Raw genomic sequence first — 20,149 nt, 5'->3', positions numbered from 1 at the left:
ATATCATTTTTAAAAATATTACGAATGCAAAGTAACGGTTTTCTGAAGAATGATTTGAGATCCAAAGCGTAATATTTTGGAGGATGCGGGCGTCGATCCCGCAACCTCGCGTATGCTATACAGGGAATATAATTACTTTATCTTAAAAATGTGCGTGCATAGATATACTGTAGAGCCAGAAGATTCTCAGTACTTTTTCTAGGTGTTTATGTCCTATGGTGTAATGGTTTATTACTTCGGGCTCTGAGTAGGATAAATTATATAGTTGCTATAGTTACCTATATACTTTTATAAATACAAAAGTATGCAAAAGCCTAATCAAAGAACTGAACTTTGGACCCCTTGGTTTACAAGACCAGTTTTCTAACCACTGAGCTAATGAGGCGTATGTCCAAGCTAACACGAATATAATTATATGAATACTTTATCTTAATAATGTGCATGCGCGTAGCAAACTACATAATTATATACTATGCAGCCAACATTCGTCAGTAAGTTTGATAGATTTTTAGGGTCTGTGGTGTAATTGTTATCACTTCGGACTCTGACTTCAAGAATCGGAGTTCAATTCTTGGTAGAAACTCTTTGAAAACATTCATTCTCCGTCTTTATGTATTTTTTTATTTCAGGCTTTCTCTTACAGGTATCTAAGAATATAGCATATGACAGGTATGCTGCATGGAACGCTCAGAGAGAGTAGCATATAGCGGTAGAGCATCCGACTGCAGGTTGACAGGTCACTGGGGTCAGTAGTTCAACTCCGCTCGCTCTTTCCTGTTCTATAAATTAAAGAAAAATTAAATATTTTTATGGTACCCATTAGTGCTTGAAAAATCCCAATTTATTTTCGTGGGAAAAAGCCGTACGTTTGATAAACAATCCATGCAGTTTAGGTTTTTTGAATGACTCTCTGGGACACATGCATGTTCTATATTATATTTAAACCAGGGCTCCATACCTGAATAGGGGGAATATATGTAAATACTTCATCTTAATAATGTGCGTGTATAGACTATACATCACAGCCCGGGTCAGATGTATATGATGAGTTGTGAAAAGTTTGCAGAATACGTATTTGGAAGAAAAATTGAACTTTTTCATGCTATTCAAAAGGTTTCTCTTTGACAGCCGTACAGAAATACACGATTGGGAACCAGCGATTAGATCTCCGGGTTGAAATGTTTCAAACACCAATTTCTGCTGTGTCTTTCAGTAGATGGTTAGGTTCTGTGGTGTAATGGTTAGCACTTTGGACTCTGAATCCGGGAATCCGAGTTCAAGTCTCGGTAGAACCTTGCTGGAACTGTTAATTTTATGTCTTTATGTAATTTTTTTAGCTCTGGTTTTCTCTTATAGCCCATTTGAGAAAAAATATATGTTTTTGAATAAGATTTCGAAAAGATCTTTTTTATTGAAATGATAACTTTAGCAGGAAATGGTTTCGATCCATTGACCTCTGGGTTATGGGCCCAGCACGCTTCCACTGCGCCACCCTGCTTGCTACACACTGCTTCTATGCTATGAATATAAAACTTGTGCTATTTCGAATAAGGTAAGAACAGCAAGAAATGTTCTTTTAGGAGAATAGCATCAAACAGGTATGCACGATCAGGGAGTGTAGCTCAGTGGTAGAGCATTCGACTGCAGATCGAGAGGTCAGTGGTTCAACTCCGCTCCCTCCCTTCTCTTTTATAAATCATAGTGACTATATGGCCGGCAGCCGGTCAGGTATTAGAAAATACTATTTGACCGGCAGTCTAGTTTTTATAAGCTAAATATAAAACGTGTTGTTTAGGACTAATTTCAGCGATTGCAGATTAGCTCAAAAAGTAAGGTGTGCGTTCGCCTCGTTCTTGAACACGGGTTCGGATCCGCTCCGCGACAATATTTTCCCCTAATTTTTAACTAAAGTTTTTCTAACATTTTCGGTTAAGTTTATAGGGTTAGGACCGTTAGGTTAGGGTTAGGGTTAGGGTTAGGGAGTAGGGTTAGGGTTAGGATAATAACGTTGACATGAATCAAAGATAGTTAACAGTTACGTAATAGTTTTCGTAGTTGCATACATAATAGTTTTGTTCACATTTTCCCATAGTTTGTTAATTCGGTCTTTGGTAGTCACGTGGAAAAAGAACAAAGACAGCCGACGGTGTTGGAGCGAAAGATGGCTATACTACGAGTTGCAGGACCAGTTGTCACCCTAAGAGGTTTCAAACAAGCTACGAGCCGAAGACTGAGAACAACGGCGCCATCAGAGTTTCAAGAGGCGGTGGAAAGTCTTGAAGGAAGTGGGTAGGGTAAGGTTGTTTGTCTACGCACTGCAAGATCTGCTTCGCAAACAATGTTTTTTATAAAGAGAAGCCCAGAATGTATTCCTGATGGTAACGACCTCTTTGGTTGCGAAGAATATCGAAGTCGTTTCAGTCAACCTTTGCATGGGAGTGTGAGTGAAGGGATGAAAAGATCTCTTATTGACAAAGGCTTCGTAGACGAAAATCTGTTTCAAATTTAATTGAAAAATTTACTTATTATGTGTGTCGATCATATATCTTTTTACTGTGTTTTTTCAGTAATGTTATTTTTTGGGTTTTGTGTGTGGTTTCAAGGAGATATTTATTTCATTGAATTATTTGAATGCATTGTAATTTAAGAGTAAATGTATTGGACGCCGCTTTTCGTGGTCGACGTCGCACGCACATGGTTAATATTTGCTAGCTATTGGATTTTTATACAGTTTGATGTGAAGTAACGACAATAATGAAGAGGAAAAAATAAAATAAAATGGTCTTTGATGAAGTGTTATGTTTTTAGCTGTGTAGGCCAGTAGGCGTGTAGGCCAGTAGGCGTGTAGGCCAGTAGGCGTGTAGGCCAGTAGGCGTGTAGGCCAGTAGGGGAGTAGGCCAGTAGGCGAGTAGGCCAGTAGGCGTGTAGGCCGCGGCCAATGTCCGCGTGGCTGATCGGGAGATATAGCTAATACAACATCTCCGATTTCAAAGTCACGGTTCTTAGTTTTCCATTTCGGTCGTGCATTGAGCATGGGTGATGGGTAACCATTCGCGCATCCATCTTTTCCAAAAGTGGGTGATTAACTCTTGTACTTGTCTCCATCTTTGTCTTACATCATACACTGTCGTGGCAACACTTTTCAGTGCACTTTTACCTCCAGACCGACTATGGATAAAATGGTTAGGGGTAAGAGGCCTATTATCTTTCGGATTCGAAGTCTGATACGTCCGGGAATGCATCAGTGATTCGGCTCCTGCAAAGGCGGTCATCAGCTCTTCATCATTCACATCAGCGTTCCCAAGAATTTGGTAAATAGCCTTTTTTGCTGCTTTAATCATGATTTCGTGTACACCTCCAAAATAAGGGCCAATGGTGGGTTAAATTGCCACTTAATCCCTTTGTCGAGGGTCTTCTCCTGAATTTTCACCTTCTCCAATTGATCGACTAACTGCCGTAATTCTTGCTCTGCGCCGACAAAGTTTGTACCACGATCACTGATAATTTCACATGGGTAACTCGACGACTAGCCATTCTGGTTAAACACTTCAAAAAGCTATCTGTGTCCAAACCAAAAGCCATTTCAAGATGGACTGCACGGCTCAACAAACACGTAAAGAGACACAACTAACTTTTTTTTTCGTCTTCTTCCTCGCCCTTGGACTGTAATGAAAGGACCCCTGTAATCAATTGAAACGCGACTAAACGCTTGGAATGGCGGGAAAAATCTCGCTTTCGGCAATGGTGCCATCACTTGACTGGCCGCTTTTGTTCGTCGTCGCTTACACTCGCTACATTCGTTTTCTCAATCACGGATTACTTCTCGAGCGGCAATGATCCAAAATTTTGTGTACAAGTTTGCTAATGTATGATTAGTTCCTGTAATATGCTTACCAAGCTCATGATAATGTTTTACGATTAACTTCGTTACCCAACTTTTTCGAGGAAGAATAATAGGAAATCGATTGTCGTACGGAAGGAATTCTGCGTAACATAAACGACCATCACATCTTAGCAGCCCGTCATCATCTAAGTTTAGGCGTCAACTTGGATAACCGATTCTTCGTTGGAAGTTGTTTGTTGTTTCGGATAATGGCATATTCTTCGTTAAATTCTTTCCTTTGTGCATCACGGATAATATCTCGTTCAGCTTCTTCTACTTCTTCTGGGGTGAGTGGTCCCGTTTGCCGTATTTCAGGGTCACTTCGAATGTTGTTCACAAATCGCAACACCCAGGCTAGTGACCAGGCCAGGTGACTCAACCGCTTCCAATTAGGCAGTTTGTAGGGTCAAGTTTCCATGCTGCTCCAATTGAACGAAAATTGGGAACTCCTGTCGTTTGCAATGAGACGCAAGTCGTCTTTCTCTCAGCTACAAGTTCGTTGCCTTCTTTAATTATCTTCCTAGGCCATTCTTGCTCATTCAATTTCAGAAACGTTGGGCCTTGCCACCATAACTCGCTTTCTTTTAATTCTTGCACTTTTACACCTCGAGAACACAAATCGGCTGGATTATCTTTGGTATGAACGTACTGCCACTGCTCAGGATTTTTTTGACTCTGAATCTCGCCAATTCTGTTAGCCACAAAAGATCGAAACTGTCTTCCTTTACCTGGTATCCAATAGAGAACAAAATCGTGCTTCCGATAAGGGCATACCAAGTGAACGTGTTATGGTATAGTCAAGCGAAGCCCAAGAACCGCGGCCAGTAACTCCAACCGAGGAATACTGATTGGTGTGAGAGGAGATACTCGTGTCTTCGAAGCTATAATAGTGACTTTTACACTTTCGGATTTTTCACTGTAAGCAATTCTAAAGTAACTGACGGCTCAATAGGCATCATTCGACGCGCCAACGAAGGTAAGGATCATCACTGACTTTGCATGAAGTGAATCTTGAAGACTTCGAGGTACAGTGATCGTTTGGAGGAATTCGAGTTCGGCGAACCAGGCTGTGATTCTGCTGTAGACGTCTGCATCAATGGCATCATCCCAGCTCAATCTCTTAGACCACAACTCTTGGAGAATAATTTTCACTCGAACGATGAAGGGAGAAAGAAATCCCAAGGGATCAAAGATCGTCGCCACTTTACTTAGGATCGTCCTTTTTGTAAGTGGAGTCATAATTGGTCGATTTGACATTCGGAAGGAGAAAACATCGGACGACGCCAACCACAACACGCCCAAGGTTTTAGTTGAAGGGAGATTTTGCCGTTCCAAATCGACCTCAACGGCACGATGCTCTTTTGGAATAATTTCGAGCACAGCTGGTGAATTAGATTGCCACTTTCGCGGTTGCATTCCGGCTCTTCCGCACAGATCAATAAGCTGTCGATACAACTCAATAGCAGTTTCCTCAGTCTTGACAGAGTCCAATGAGCCATCCATATAGGTAGATTTTTTCACTGTCTCGGCAGCAAGTGGAAACTTCTTTTTGTGGATTTCAGCATTCTCTTGAGATACGAATTGGGCTCTGAACGGAGCAGATGCGTCTCTAAAAACTGTCCTTTCAAATTCATATACCTCGGGTTTTCTTTGTGTCTCTAAATTCCTCCAAAGAAAGCGAAAAAAAGAGCGATCTCCGGAGGAATACGGATTTGTAAATACATTTCTTTGATGTCGGACACCAAAGCGACAGGATACGACGAAAGCGCATGAGAACGTCAAATAAGTCATTCTGTAACTTAGGACCAGGCAAGATTTGATCGTTTAACAAAGTTCCTCGATATTTAGCACTTGCATCAAAGACAATCCGTGTTTTCGTCGTTGCCTTGTCGGGTCGGATCACTGGGAAGTGAAAAAGGTACCACACCTTTCCTTCTGATATTATTTCTTCTGATATTTCTACTCTGCGAATGTATCCTTTCTGCTGATAGGGTGGCATATTTCGCAACTCATCTAAGTAATTTTGTATCTGTCGTCTGTCACCACCAAATTTCCTCCTTAATGTCCTTTTTGCTTCCTCGTGCTTCGTCTGAAAACCCCAATCTGGCTATCGCTTCCTCAGCTTTGCCTTCGAGACACGATTTCAATCGGATCATCTTATATTTTGAAGGCTCGTCAGAATCGTCGACTATGGTTGAAAATGCCGCCCAGAAATATTCAAACTTGGTTTTGTCCCCACAAAATTTCGGTATTTTCACACGCTCCATTTTACGATCAGTTACACCATACGATTCTGTACTCGTTATGGTTCTGGTATCACCACCTGGAAGCCGATCAGATATAGGGAAGTGTTCGTCTCTTTTCGAAAATATTTGATTAAGGTTATCATCGTATCTTAACTGCTATATTCTTGCATGAGACTTTCATCTAGTGCTCTTGCACGCGTCTGATCTGGGCAGGATTCTACAACGTCGGCTTGATTTTTCCGTCTTTTCTCGTTTCGAAATTCTGATGATCTGATCTCATCTCGCTTTTCTCTATCCAATAATTCTACTGTTGTTGCTCTTCTAAACGTCGTAGCTAAGAAGGCTTTAACGGTGGCCACATCCCGATCATTACGGCATCGAGTTCGACCTGAGTCTTGATAACATTTCCCTCGTCACCGGCTTTTTGATACTTGATATTAAACTTTCGATTACCTCCAACGTTTCAAACTTTTTGTCAACACACTTCTCTAAACCGCCTAACAAGGATTCTTGATCGGCGTCATCTGCCATTAAGCGAACAAGACGTGTTTATAAATTTGTCAATTGGGTCTTGTTTGTTCGCTTTTGTTTTTTCAAACGTTCTGCTTCGTCTCCGACTACGGCTGTTTGCTCTTCTCCGGTTGATGACATTGAGACGGATTCCGAACCATTATCATCTTCTGCTGTCTTTAACATCGTAATCTAAACTTTTTCTTTAACTTAAAGAAACCATTTCCTGCTACCAATTTTGTTCGCTTGAACAAAAGTACAACGTCAAACTTTTTAAAATATTGTTTATTCGACGACTTAACCAAAAGACTACCCCGAATATATTATTCACAAACTGTTTTATAGACCTAATTTGAATACAATTACAAGCTACTAAATTAATTCATAATTAACTTTAAATTGTATAGATTCTATCAGTTCTAAAATTTGCTGCGTTACGCCTAATGAGTTTCTTTTTTTATTTTATTTTTTTTTAAAAATGACTAGCCTAAATGTAGAAGAAAACTAAATACTTATTGTTCCTTCTTAACAGACCATGACCTTCGACATGTCCCCTTTCTCTAGCAACACAAAGCATTTAGCATTTTATAAGTTGAATTAAATCCCCACGGGCTGAAATTCGTGAAAACGGCATTCAAATTTTAACAATGAGTGATTTCAATAGTTTTCGTTCTTTTTGGGACACACTGTATTGTTATCATCAACCAATAGCAAAGCTTGTTCATATAGGTAACTACCTAACCCTTAAACTTGGGCATGGTAAATAATGAAACTTCTTGTGTAGGCTCATCTTATATAAATTCTAATTACTCCGGGGTCAGCGACGGAGTTGAAAATTCGCCCCGGTTTTGTTTTGTTGTTTTTTTTTTATTTTTCGTCGTCGCAAGTCTGAGATTCGATTTCGCTCGCATGATACGGTAATTCCTCCATGAGCAACAAATAAACCGTTCTTTTCATGCTTTTCGACTAAGTTTAGATTGAATTGGGGTAAGAATATATTCAATACATGTTGATTCTGGTCGTATTTTAAAAATATCGCTGCTATTTTGCCGTTTAACAAGACGATGTGGTCGTGTATGGGCAGCCTCGTACCCAGGCGCTTTATTAGTAAAATATATAACGTTGCATTCAGGTCTTATATAGAGGTCAGCAGAAAAAAAGCAAGCGAGCAGGGGTGCTGGCAAAACCACCCCAAGCATCCTCGCGCGCTCGCGTTTTTTTCAGCTGACCTCAATACAATAACTGAACGCAACATTATTTTTACTATTAAAGCGCCTGGGTACGAGGCTGGCGTTGACACGTCGTAGTTTGCACAGGATTAAAGATTTAATGTAACTATATAAGCGCGAATTCCAAAGGCAAAGTGTAAGACAAAGCGAATGTATATCATGCGGTTTATTTACATGTTTGAACAATTGAACTTCTATGCTTTTTAAAGTACGATGTGCTTCTGAATTTCGCGATCGAACATTTATAGGTTCGCAAGGCATCTAAATGCGAATATGAAATATTATGAACGGTATTGTTTATGTTCAGAAGCTCTATATTAAAGACTGGCACAGGCGTCTTGTTTGAAATAAAAAACCGTGTAATATATGATACCTTAGAGAATAACTGAAATAAAAACTTAACGTCCACGACCAAAACCACTCAGGCTCGAAATCGGAATTAGTATAGCCATTGATTGCAGTTGAATTCCTATCTCGGATATGCTGCTGAATGCTCAATCACTGATGCAGGATCTGTTACACGCCCTTTGAACTGCCTGATTTCTATCAATAATCAATTCCCATGATAAAAGCTTCCGCCAACCGTCACCGCGAGTTCCACGAGACCTTTCACTTTTTTCTCAGTCTTATTATAATTACCGAACTCGGCTGGCGAATGAAAAGCAGTTGGGAAGGCATACCAATTCCAGAGAACCTATTAATGTGCCCACGATGTAAAATGTGCATGTTGTAAAATCAACAGCTAAGTTCCAAGCTATCAGTGGTAAAGCAAAATAAGCGATTAATGAGGCAATTATGTAGTCGTGGCCGAGTGGTTAAGGCGACAGACTTGAAATCTGTTGAGATATTCCCGCGCAGGTTCAAATCCTGCCGACTAAGACCCTTGTTATTCCGAAAGATCTTCATATAACACGGAGAAATCAAATGCAAAATCCTAGCGTACAATTTTCAGTTGTACGAGGTTGATACTTACATTAAGTTGAGAGAGTGCATCTAATGTTTGAACGAGAACACGAACCACATTTTTTTCTGAAGAGAATACAACATAATTATAGACCATCAGCAAATTGTTGTCAAGGGCTGTTCTCTTTCAAGCGTGAGGGGCGAACAGGGCTTGCACGGGAATCGAACCCGTGACCTTTCGCACCCAAAGCAAGAATCGATCATATCACTAGACCAGCAAGCCAAGTGCAGAACACGGGAAGTGTTCTTTTTCGCATATTTCATCGCTCACAATAAAGACAATATATAGCATGCTTGGAAAAATATAAAAATCTTTTCATGTCATATTTATTACAAGCCAAGTTACTTAGAGTGAAAAAAGACTTGTAGGAATCTTAAATCACTATAGTTACCCAGACCAGGCAAACGCAATGGTAGAAAATAGACGATTATTGTAAACACGATAAATCTAGGTTTTAACCTTAGAATCTAGAACGACGGAATTGGCTTCATTCAGTTCTAAACATTTTTACCGCGTAGCTGAACTATAAGCCTACAAAAGAAGTTTCATTATTTACCATGACAAAGTTTGAGGGGTGCTATTGGTTGATGATAACAATAGAACGCAATAAAACACAATGAATTATTATAGAAATTAAATACTTATTGAGTTTAAGTGGAAAATGTGAAGAGCCTCGTCAGAGATTCGAACTCTGGACCCCTGGTTTACTAGACCAGTGCTCTAACCACTGAGCTAAGGAGGCACCCACAAAAAACATGCATGCGCAAATTGAAATGTAAACAAATGTTTCAAAAAACGTATTTAAGTCTTTTACTCACCCTCAACATACACAGTTAAAAAAATTAAGCCTTATCAGAGAGTTGAACTCCGGACCCCTGGTTTACGAGACCAGTGCTCTAACCACTGAGCTAATAAGGCAGACCCGTAACACATCTCAAAAAGGTAAAATGAATTACCGGCGAAAAAGAGTTATTCCTGCCAAGCTAAACCTAAAAAGGCAAAATATTAGTTTTAAAGTTTGGTGGATCAATTCAGTAGCTTTCAGAAAGGGCATGAGATTATCCTGTAGACGATGAAAATGGTAATCATTCCGTGATATGGTAGTTGAAAATGTTACAGTGTTATTTTTGAGCCTTTACAAATTATTCTTGAGTTATAAAAAATGTGATACGCAATATAATAAAGTCGAACGAATTCATTTTGCTGATGTTCAGTACTTGTATATGATGATTGACAAGGTCTTCATTGTTGACATGTTGACAACGTCTACATTTATGCATACTACATCTCCTCCTTGCATGTATATTGATAGGATTGATACGGCATGTGAAAAGTTTTATCGGGAGATTGCAACTTGAGTTCAACACTGCTTTTTTCTTGAAAGAAAGAAACTCAATCGCGGAAAAATTTCAAGTTTTGAGTGCAAACAGGGCTTGCACGGGAATCGAACCCGTGACCTCTCGCACCCAAAGCGAGAATCATACCACTAGACCAGCAAGCCACACCTGGGGAAATGTTTCATTATCTTTTGGTAATTTAAAAAATTCCGGTATATTACATGAAAAACTAAGCTGTAAGAGACTTCCGTTAATTCGTGCGGAAAACATCCCATTTTGCTGTTGAAAATTAGCCTATGAAGGAGCAATAATTTCTGAATAGAGATCGCTTTGATACGAGGTAATTTCGTTCTAGCCCAATCACCATGTTTATTTACATGTTCAGTAACCGAATCAGAACGATTTCACATCAAGTATTAAAAATTTAATTTTAACTACTCTGACTGGTATTTTCTAAAAAAGGCAAAAAAAATTATGTCGTATATTTTGAAACGAAATTCCACCTGGTGGCAAACAATTTCTCCGTGTTATATAAACATCTTTCGGAATAACAAGAGTCGTAGTCGGCAGGATTTGAACCTGCGCGGGAATATCCCAACAGATTTCAAGTCTGTCGCCTTAACCACTCGGCCACGACTACATATAAAATTGCGTCAAAAATTGCTTATTTTTCTTTACCACTGATGGCTTGGAACTTAGCTGTTAATTTTACCACACATTTTACGTCGTGGGCACATTAATAGGTTATCTTGAATTGGTATGCTTTCCCAACTGCTTTTCATTCGCCAGTCGAGTTCGGTAATTATAATGACTGAGAAAAAAGTGAAAGGTCTCGTGGAACTCGCGGTGACGGTTGGCGGAAGCTTTTATCATAGGAATTGATTATTGATAGAAATCAGTCAGTTCACAGGGCGTGTAAACAGATAATGCATCGGTGATTGAGCATTCAGCAGCATATCCGAGATAGCAATTCAACTGCAATCAATGGCTACTAATTCCGATTTCGAGCATGAGCGGTTTTGCCTTTGGTCATGGACGTTAAGTTTTTATCTCAGTTATTTTCTAAGGCATTATATATTACACGCTTTTTTATTTCAAATTAGAATTTATATAAGATGAACATTCCACATTATGTTGCAGCGCTATGACACGATTCTGCCCGAAAACTTCATTGAGGCGATCTCGAACTGCAACCAGACGATGTACTGGAGCGCCGTCCTGCGCCCACCAGAGCCCTCGAAACATTCCTTCCCAATGTTGATTGTTGAAATGAATGGCAAGTTGAGGAAAAGCGAATTCATTGAGCTTCTGAAGATATGCAAGGCCGTCCACATTTTGGTCAAAAAAGTAAGGGCCTAAAATCACGCCATTACCGCAAAGTGCTGCCCAGATAGTAAGCTTTACACGGGAATTCCTGCGTTCGAAGTTAAATACCGGTGGTTGTCCCTTCGGTGCATATTCGCGCACGTTGTGGGAGTTAACTTCTCCATTCATTGCAAATCCTGCTTCGTCTCCAATAATGATGCTCTGCAAAAAGTTTTGGTTTCGACAGCGTTCATTAAACCATTGCGCATAGCGTAGTCGACGTGGCATGTCGTCTGGCAATAGCTCATGCCGTACGTGCATTCTGTAAGGATGCCATCGTAAATCTAATCTTGTAATCTTGTTAAAGGTTGATTTTGAAACTTCAACAGGATTACGACGAGAGCTAACACCTCGTGGGGTTTCCTCTAGCAAAGCTCTGAGACTCACAGCTGCAACGTTCGCTTCTGCAACGTTCGCTTCACTTCGACCAGTCTTTCGCCTGCCTGAATATCCCTTGTTGCGGTTTAAGCTTGTTCCCGTGTTTTGATACTTACGAACGTTTCTTCTAATTGTCTTTTTACAAGGGGGATTCCGAGTGGGAAATTCGACTCTAAACCTGTTTTGCACTTCGGTTACGCTTTGGGTTAACGTGTAATTTGTTACGATAAATACTCGCTGCTGTGATGTCAGTTGAACCATTTTAAGGCATTCTTACTGGAATTAGTAATCAATTTGTAATTTCAAATTTTTGTGTTGCTGTTCGGTTTAGAAACTATTTTAAATTCCCAGAGGTATAATACCGTGGGTTCAACAAAAGATGAGTAATTTGTATAGGGGGAAATTTTTTTGGGACACCCTGTACATTCGGGGTAGTCTTTTGGTTAAGTCGTCGAATAAAAAATATTTTAAAAAGTTCTGACGTTTTACTTTTGTTCAAGCGAACAAAATTGGTAGCAGGAAATGGTTTCTTTAGATAAAGAAAGTTTATAACGATGCTAAAGACAGCAGAAGATGATAATGGTTCGGAATCCGTGTCACTGTCATCAACCGGAGAAGAGCAAACAGCCGCAGTCGGAGACGAAGCAGAACGTTTGAAAAAACAAAAGCGAACAAACAAGACCCAATTGACGAAGTTATACACACGTCTTGTTCGCTTAATGGCAGAGGACGCCGATCAAGAATCCTTGTTAGGCGGTTTAGAGAAGTATGTTGACAAAAAGTTTGAAACGTTGGAGGTAATCGAAAGTTTAATATCAGTATATCGAAAAGCCGGTGACGAGGGAAATGTTATCAAGCCTCCGGTCGAACTCGATGCCGTAAGCACTGATGCAGATCGGGATGTGGCCACCGTTAAAGCCTTCTTAGCTACGACGTTTAGAAGAGCAACAACAGTAGAATTATTGGATAGAGAAAAGCGAGATGAGATCAGATCATCAGAATTTCGAAACGAGAAAAGACGGAAAAATCAAGCCGACGTTGTAGAATCCTGCCCAGATCAGACGCGTGCAAGAGCACTAGATGAAAGTCTCATGCAAGAATATAGCAGTTGAGATACGATGATAACCTTAATCAAATATTTTCGAAAAGAGACGAACACTTCCCTATATCTGATCGGCTTCCAGGTGGTGATACCAGAACCATAACGAGTACAGAATCGTATGGTGTAACTGATCGTAAAATGGAGCGTGTGAAAATACCGAAATTTTGTGGGGACAAAACCAAGTTTGAATATTTTTGGGCGGCATTTTCAACCATAGTCGACGATTCTGACGAGCCTTCAAAATATAAGATAATCCGATTGAAATCGTGTCTCGAAGGCAAAGCTGAGGAAGCGATAGCCAGATTGGGGTTTTCAGACGAAGCGAACGAGGAAGCAAAAAGGACATTAAGGAGGAAATTTGGTGGTGACAGACGAGAGATACGAAATTACTTAGATGAGTTGCGAAATATGCCACCCCTACGAGAACGAAGTATCGAAGATATTAAAAAATTTACCGATCATTTGGTCAGCACCATTGTAATGCTTAAAGAACAAGATCGCCGGCACGAGTTGAAACCAAACAGTATGTTGTACACTTTACTCATAGAGAAGATACCTAGACCAATGCTATCTTTTTATTTTCGGTGGACATCCGAATATTCTCGAAAAAGCCTTAGAGAATGATAGGAAACATCAACGAACCTATGCAGGGATGCTCGGAAATGGAAGAAATCGATTTGGGAATCAACGTCGATCTTGTGTGTGCTGCGAAAAGTTTGGTCATGGTATATGGGAATGTCATAAGTTCCTCAAAGAATTGACTGTCAATGAAAAATGGAATTTAGCTAAAGAACAGAAAACAGTTATGTTTTCGTTGTCTTACTGGGAGTCACATTGGAAAAAACTGTAGCAGGTCAAAAGAATGTGGCATGGACGGTTGCAAACAAACCCACGACAAGATTAACGACCTTAAAGAGAAGAATATGCAAACTGGGAACCGTTCATTGAAAGATAAAGTTGTTCCGGATCCCCTAGCGACAGCTCATGTGGAAGTGGACAACGACGCAGAGTCAGACCAGCATTCGTATACGACAACGTTATCAACTGCTAAAAAAACTGAGAAGTTGTTGTCGTTTCGCACCATTCCAGTTTGGATCAAAGCGAATGGTAAGAAACTGAAAGTTAATGCAGTCCTAGATGACGCGAGTAGTGCCTCTTACATGAACGAAGAAGTGGCTGGAGCGCTTGGATTTTCAGTACCGTATGAACCAGTTACCGTTCAAGTTTTAAATGACAGCGTAGAAACATTTGACTCGATGCCAATCAGCGTGTTGTTGGAGAGTTGCGATGGGAACATTGAAGTCCAGTTTAGCGTTTTCACTTGTCCTCGTCAGATTACTGGAAAATACAGAGTCGTGGATTGGTGAAATCACCAGAAGCGTACGTTGGCCTCACTTACAGGTCTGTAATTTTCCCGAAGCAGCTGTTGATTCTATAGTGGTTGTGCCGTTGACGTATCAGACTTTGAATCCGAAAGATAATACGCCTCTTACCCCTAACCATTTTATCCATGGTCGGTCTGGAGGTAAAAGTGCACCGAAAAGTGTTGCCACGACAGTGTATGATGTAAGACAAAGATGGAGACAAGTACAAGAGTTAATCACCCACTTTTGGAAAAGATGGATGCGCGAATGGTTACCCATGCTCAATGCACGACCGAAATGGAAAACTAAGAACCGTGACTTTGAAATCGGAGATGTTGTATTAGCTATATCTCCCGATCAGCCGCGCGGACATTGGCCATTGGGTCGAGTTATTGAGCTGTTCCCTGGAAAAGATGGTCATGTAAGAGTGGCAAAAGTTCAAGTTGGAAACGGAACTTTGGTTAGACCAATCGTGAAATTAGCACCGTTAGAGATTAAGAAATTAGAAACGTAGAGACAAAAAGTTGACAGCCTTTAGCCTGTCAAGGAGGGGAGAATGTTAAGAAGGAACAATAAGTATTTAGTTTACTTCTACATTTAGGCTAGTCATTTTTAAATAAAAAAAATAAAAAAAAGAAACTCATTAGGCGTAACGCAGCAAATTTTAGGACTTATAGAATCTATACAATTTAGAAGTTAATTATGAATTAATTTAGTAGTTTGTATTCAAATTAGGTCTATAAAACAGTTTGTGAATAATATATTCGGGGTAGTCTTTTGGTTAAGTCGTCGAATAAACAATATTTTAAAAAGTTCTGACGTTGTACTTTTGTTCAAGCGAACATGTTCCTTGAGATGCATAAATAATGTTATCCATATTTGTAAATTGTAAATATTGTTAGTAAATATCTTTTTTCGAACAAGCAAATTTTACTGCATCACATGCATGCATAAAAATGAGTATGGTAAACATTTACACACCTGTGGGTCCCAACAGAGTGCTTAGGCATTCAAACTATAACAATTGCATTGTTATGGGTGATTTCAATGCAGGGTGTCCCAAAAAAAGGCAACCACTTAAATATGCAAGAATATTAATATTGTTCGGGTTTGCACCATAGTTCAGCTAAAATGACTTTTAGCATTGTAAATGAAGGATTAAGAGTTATTTTCAATTCCCAGAGGTGCTTATCTATTGCGCTTAAGAGCTGTATTAATGTTCTGCATTAGACGATGGCAATGGTAATCATACCGTGATATGGTAGTTGAAAATGTTACAGTGTTATTTTTGAGCCTTTACAAATTATTCTTGAGTTATAAAAAATGTGATACGCAATATAAAAAAGTCGCACGAATTAATTTTCCTGATGTTCAGTATATGATGATTGACAAGGTTTTCATTGTTGACATGTCTAAAATGTCTACATTTATGCAAACTACATCTCCTCCTTGCATGTATATTGATAGGATTGATACTGCATATGAAAAGTTTTATTGGGAGATTGCAACTTGAGTTCAACACTGCTTTTTTCTTGAAAGAAAGAAACACAATCGCGAAAAAAATTCAAGTTTTGAGGGCAAACTGGGCTTGCACGGGAATCGAACCCGTGACCTCTCGCACCCAAAGCGAGAATCTACCACTAGACCAGCAAGCCACACCTGAAGAAATGTTTCATTATCTTTCAGTAATTTAAAAAAATTCCGGTATATTATATAAAAAACTAAGGTTTAAGAGACTTCCGTTACTTCGTGCGGAATACATCCCATTTTGCTGTTGAAAATTAGCCTATGAGGGAGCAATAATTTCTGAATAGAGGTCGCTTTGACAAGAGGTAATTTCGTTCTAGCCCAATCACCATGTTTATTTACATTTTTAGTAACCGAATCAGAATGCATAAATTTGAGCAATTGCGTTAAAAGGATATAATATTAACCACTTCACATCAAGTATTAAAAATTTTAACAACTCTGACTGGTATTTTTAAAAAAATGCAAAAATAATTATGTCGTGTATTTTTTGAAACGAAATTCTACCTGGTGGCAAACAATTTCTTCGTGTTATATGAACATCTTTCGGAATAACAAGAGTCGTAGTCGGCAGAATTTGAACCTGCGCGGGAATTTCCCAACAGATTTCTAGTCTGGCGCCTTAACCACTCGGCCACGACTACATAATTGCTTCATTAATCGCTTATTTTGCTTTAGCACTGATAGCTTGGAACTTAGCTGTTGATTTTACCACACATTTCACGACATGCCTCGTCAGAGATTCGAACTCTAGACCCCTGGTTTACAAGACTAGTGCTCCAACCACTGAGCTAAAGAGGCACCCGGTAAAGACATTTCTGGACACAGTTGATATAATTGCATTGATGCAAAATCCTAGCGCACAATTTTTTTTTACTTACATTAAGTTGAGAGAGTGGATCTAATGTTTGAACGAGAACACGTACCACATTTTTTTCTGAAGAAAATACAACATAATTATAGGCCATCAGCAAATTGTTATCAAAGGCTGTTCTCTTTCAAGCGTGAGGGGCGAACAGGGCTTGCACGGGAATGAAACCCGTGACCTCTCAAAACCCTAAGCGAGAATCATACCACCAGACCAGCAAGCCAAGTGCAGAGCACGGGAAGTGTCCTTTTTCGCATATTTCATCGCTCACAATAAAGACGATGTATAGCATGCATGGAAAAATATAAAAATCTTTTCATGTCATATTTATTACAAGCCAAGTTACTCTGAGTGAAAAAAGACTTGTAGGAATCTTAAATAACTATAGTTACCCAGACCAGACAAACGCAATGGTAGAAAATAGACGATTATTGTAAATATTTTCGCCGGTGATTCATTTTACCTTTTTCAAAAGTATTGTGGGTTTGCCTTATTAGCTCAGTGGTTAGAGCACTGGTCTCGTAAACCAGGGGTCCGGAATTCAACTCTCTGATAAGGCTTAATTTTTTTAACTGTGTATGTTGAGGGTGAGTAAAAGACTTAAATACGTTTTTTGAAACATTTGTTTACATTTCAATTTGCGCATGCACATTTTTTGAGGGTGCCTCCTTAGCTCAGTGGTTAGAGCACTGGTCTAGTATACCAGGGGTCCAGAGTTCGAATCCCTGACGAGGCTCTTCACATCTTCCACTTAAACTCAATAAGTATTTAATTTCTATAATAATTCATTGTGTTTTATTGTGTTCTATTGTTATCATCATAACCAATAGCAAAGCTTGTTTACATAAGTAACGTACCTACCCCTCAAACTTGGGCATGGTAAATAATGAAACTTCTTGTGTAGCCTCATAGCCCAGCTACGCGGTAAAAATGTTTAGGACTGAATGAAACCAATTCCGTCGTTCTAGATTCTAAGTTAAAACCTAGATTGTTATCGTGTTTACAATAATCGTCTATTTTCTACCATTGCGTTTGTCTGGTCTTGGTAACTTTAGTGATTTAAGATTCATACAAGTCTTTTTTCACTCAGAGTAACTCTGCTTGTAATAAATATGACATGAAAAGATTTTTATATTTTTCCATGCATACTATACATCGTCTTTATTGTGAGCGATGAAATATGCGAAAAAAAACACGTCCCGTGTTCTGCACATGGCTTGCTGGTCTAGTGGTATGATTCTCGCTTAGGGTGCGAGAGGTCACGGGTTCGATTCCCGTGCAAGCCCTGTTCGCCCCTCACGCATGAAAGAGAACAGCCTTTGATAACAATTTGTTGATGGTCTATAATTATGTTGTATTTTCTTCTGAAAAAATTGTGGTACGTGTTCTCGTTCAAACATTAGATGCACTCTCTCAACTTAATGTAAGTATCAACCTCATGCAAAAGTTGTTCGCTAGGATTTTGCATCAATGCAATTATATCAACAGTGTCCACGAATGTTTTTCACGGGTGCCTCTTTAGCTCAGTGGTTAGAGCACTGGTCTTGTAAACCAGGGGTCCAGAGTTCGAATCTCTGACGAGGCTCTTCACATTTGCCACCTAAACTCAATAAGTATTTAATTTCTATAATAATTCATTGTGTTTTATCGTCTTATAGGGTTATCATCAACCAATAGTAAAGCTTGTTCATATAGGAGATTTATTAGAAGATTTATTAGAGAAAAGAGACACTGGCAGTCATGAGACTGAATTATGTGTCTTTTACATACAAATATATACGATAATTTAAAATACATAATAAAATAAGAAACAATATATATTTACAACTTATTAGACCTTTTTAGTCAAAGTCACAATTATGTGTTCTTTAGATTATATACAATCATTTAAAATTGAAAACAATACATATATACAACTTGTTATCAATTAGCAAAATTTGCTTCAGTACTAAAACTCATTATAAAAGAGTTTTTGAAACGATCTGTTCGGCATTGTGGCGTGTTAAAAGTTCTATTATTTCTCAGAAAACCATTACAGCTATTACGAGGGGGAAGTAAACCAGTAAGTTTATGGTTTCCATTGACAACAATATCTTTAAAAAGACTTTGTGATAGCATTTCTCGCCTGTCAAAGAGGATGGGAATAAATGCCTCTTTCAGTGCTTCATTATAACTTTGATGAGGGAAAATAATCCGCAATGCACGCTTCTGAATGCGTTCAGATCATTCGAGAGGTATGGGGAGATTTCTATGAACAATTGCAGCATTCCAGTACTGATCGGACAACACTACAATAAAAGGCTTTCATATCATCAACACTGAGTCCGCTCTTTTAAGTTGTCTTAAGAGATATAGGCGCTTTGAGGCCTTGGCAGTTATGGTTTTAACATGATCTATCCACTTAAAATCGTCACGAATAGTAACACCGAGAAGTCTTGCAGCACTAACTTTATCAAATTTTATCCCATCTATCTCAATTGGAACGAAGGATGGAGGGATTCTCTTAAAACATGATTGGATTTCTTTACATTTGGTAGATTTAAGTTGTAGATGGTTCTCTTTAGACCACAAGTTAACATAATCAACAGCGTCCTGAATGGAACTTTCATTAGATTGGGTAATCACTTCGGATAATGTGATATCGTCAGCGAACTTCCACATTTGGGAGATCTGATCTGGTAATCGTCGAGATCGTTAATTAGAATAAGAAAGAGCCATGGACCAAGACGAGTACCCTGGGGAACTCCTGCGTGGACATCAACCCAGTTGGAAAAAGTACCATCATATTTAACCCTCTGCTGCCGATGACGTAAGAAATCAATAATCCAATTAACGATGGTTGGCTTTACTCCTATGCTGAATAGTTTAGCGATCAGTATATGATGGTCTACTAGGTCAAAGGCTTTCCGAAAATCTAAGAGAACAGTTCTTATTGTGGACGATGTCCCATCAGTGGCAGATAACCAATGATGAAACATATCGATTAGTGCCATAGTTGTCGATGAACCTGGGATAAATCCAAACTGTCGTGGATCAACAATGGACAACATAACCGGTTTTAAAGCCATATCAATCACAAAGCTTTCCGCAACTTTCGACAGAGTCGACGTAAGAGAAATTGGTCTGATGTCGTTGTTAAAATCACAAATGAGGGACGACTTTGGCAGAGGACAAACATCTGCGAGTTTCCAAGCGTTAGGCACTCAACATTCGGTTAATGAGGTGTTCAATATATCAGTAATAGCCAATAGGACTTGCGATAATGTCCGAGAACGTTTTGAGCACCCAATTTGGAAGGTTATCAGGTCCACTGGCGCGAGATATCTTAATCGCTCTTAGTTTCCTTGCCACAGATTCTTCGGTAACATACAAAGGT

General features: G+C 39.2%; 13 non-coding genes across 13 annotated transcripts; 6 read left to right on the top strand and 7 right to left on the bottom strand.

Moving 5' to 3' along the window:
* The first annotated feature begins 1,223 nt into the window (after positions 1–1,223).
* On the top strand, positions 1,224–1,295 carry Trnaq-cug. Its single transcript has one exon. It is a non-coding gene; the product is annotated as a tRNA-Gln (tRNA).
* A 131-nt stretch (positions 1,296–1,426) lies between these two features.
* Positions 1,427–1,498, bottom strand: Trnam-cau. The gene has a single exon. It is a non-coding gene; the product is annotated as a tRNA-Met (tRNA).
* Positions 1,499–1,611: 113 nt separating this feature from the next.
* Positions 1,612–1,683, top strand: Trnac-gca. The gene has a single exon. It is a non-coding gene; the product is annotated as a tRNA-Cys (tRNA).
* A 6,982-nt stretch (positions 1,684–8,665) lies between these two features.
* On the top strand, positions 8,666–8,747 carry Trnas-uga. The gene has a single exon. It is a non-coding gene; the product is annotated as a tRNA-Ser (tRNA).
* A 754-nt stretch (positions 8,748–9,501) lies between these two features.
* Positions 9,502–9,574, bottom strand: Trnat-agu. Its single transcript has one exon. It is a non-coding gene; the product is annotated as a tRNA-Thr (tRNA).
* Positions 9,575–9,677: 103 nt separating this feature from the next.
* Positions 9,678–9,750, bottom strand: Trnat-cgu. The gene has a single exon. It is a non-coding gene; the product is annotated as a tRNA-Thr (tRNA).
* Positions 9,751–10,261: 511 nt separating this feature from the next.
* Trnap-ugg lies at positions 10,262–10,333 on the bottom strand. Its single transcript has one exon. It is a non-coding gene; the product is annotated as a tRNA-Pro (tRNA).
* A 394-nt stretch (positions 10,334–10,727) lies between these two features.
* Trnas-uga lies at positions 10,728–10,809 on the bottom strand. The gene has a single exon. It is a non-coding gene; the product is annotated as a tRNA-Ser (tRNA).
* A 5,153-nt stretch (positions 10,810–15,962) lies between these two features.
* Trnap-ugg lies at positions 15,963–16,033 on the bottom strand. Its single transcript has one exon. It is a non-coding gene; the product is annotated as a tRNA-Pro (tRNA).
* Positions 16,034–16,467: 434 nt separating this feature from the next.
* Positions 16,468–16,549, bottom strand: Trnas-aga. Its single transcript has one exon. It is a non-coding gene; the product is annotated as a tRNA-Ser (tRNA).
* Positions 16,550–17,260: 711 nt separating this feature from the next.
* Trnat-cgu lies at positions 17,261–17,333 on the top strand. Its single transcript has one exon. It is a non-coding gene; the product is annotated as a tRNA-Thr (tRNA).
* A 654-nt stretch (positions 17,334–17,987) lies between these two features.
* Trnap-agg lies at positions 17,988–18,059 on the top strand. Its single transcript has one exon. It is a non-coding gene; the product is annotated as a tRNA-Pro (tRNA).
* A 226-nt stretch (positions 18,060–18,285) lies between these two features.
* Positions 18,286–18,358, top strand: Trnat-ugu. Its single transcript has one exon. It is a non-coding gene; the product is annotated as a tRNA-Thr (tRNA).
* The last annotated feature ends 1,791 nt before the right edge of the window (positions 18,359–20,149 follow it).

Source organism: Dendronephthya gigantea, unplaced genomic scaffold (assembly GCF_004324835.1).
Source record: "Dendronephthya gigantea isolate DGI-Jeju-01 unplaced genomic scaffold, DenGig_1.0 000190F, whole genome shotgun sequence".
Classification (NCBI taxonomy): domain Eukaryota; kingdom Metazoa; phylum Cnidaria; class Anthozoa; order Malacalcyonacea; family Nephtheidae; genus Dendronephthya; species Dendronephthya gigantea.
The sequence above is the reverse complement of the archived record's forward strand: the minus strand, read 5'-3'. Positions and strand labels throughout refer to the sequence as shown.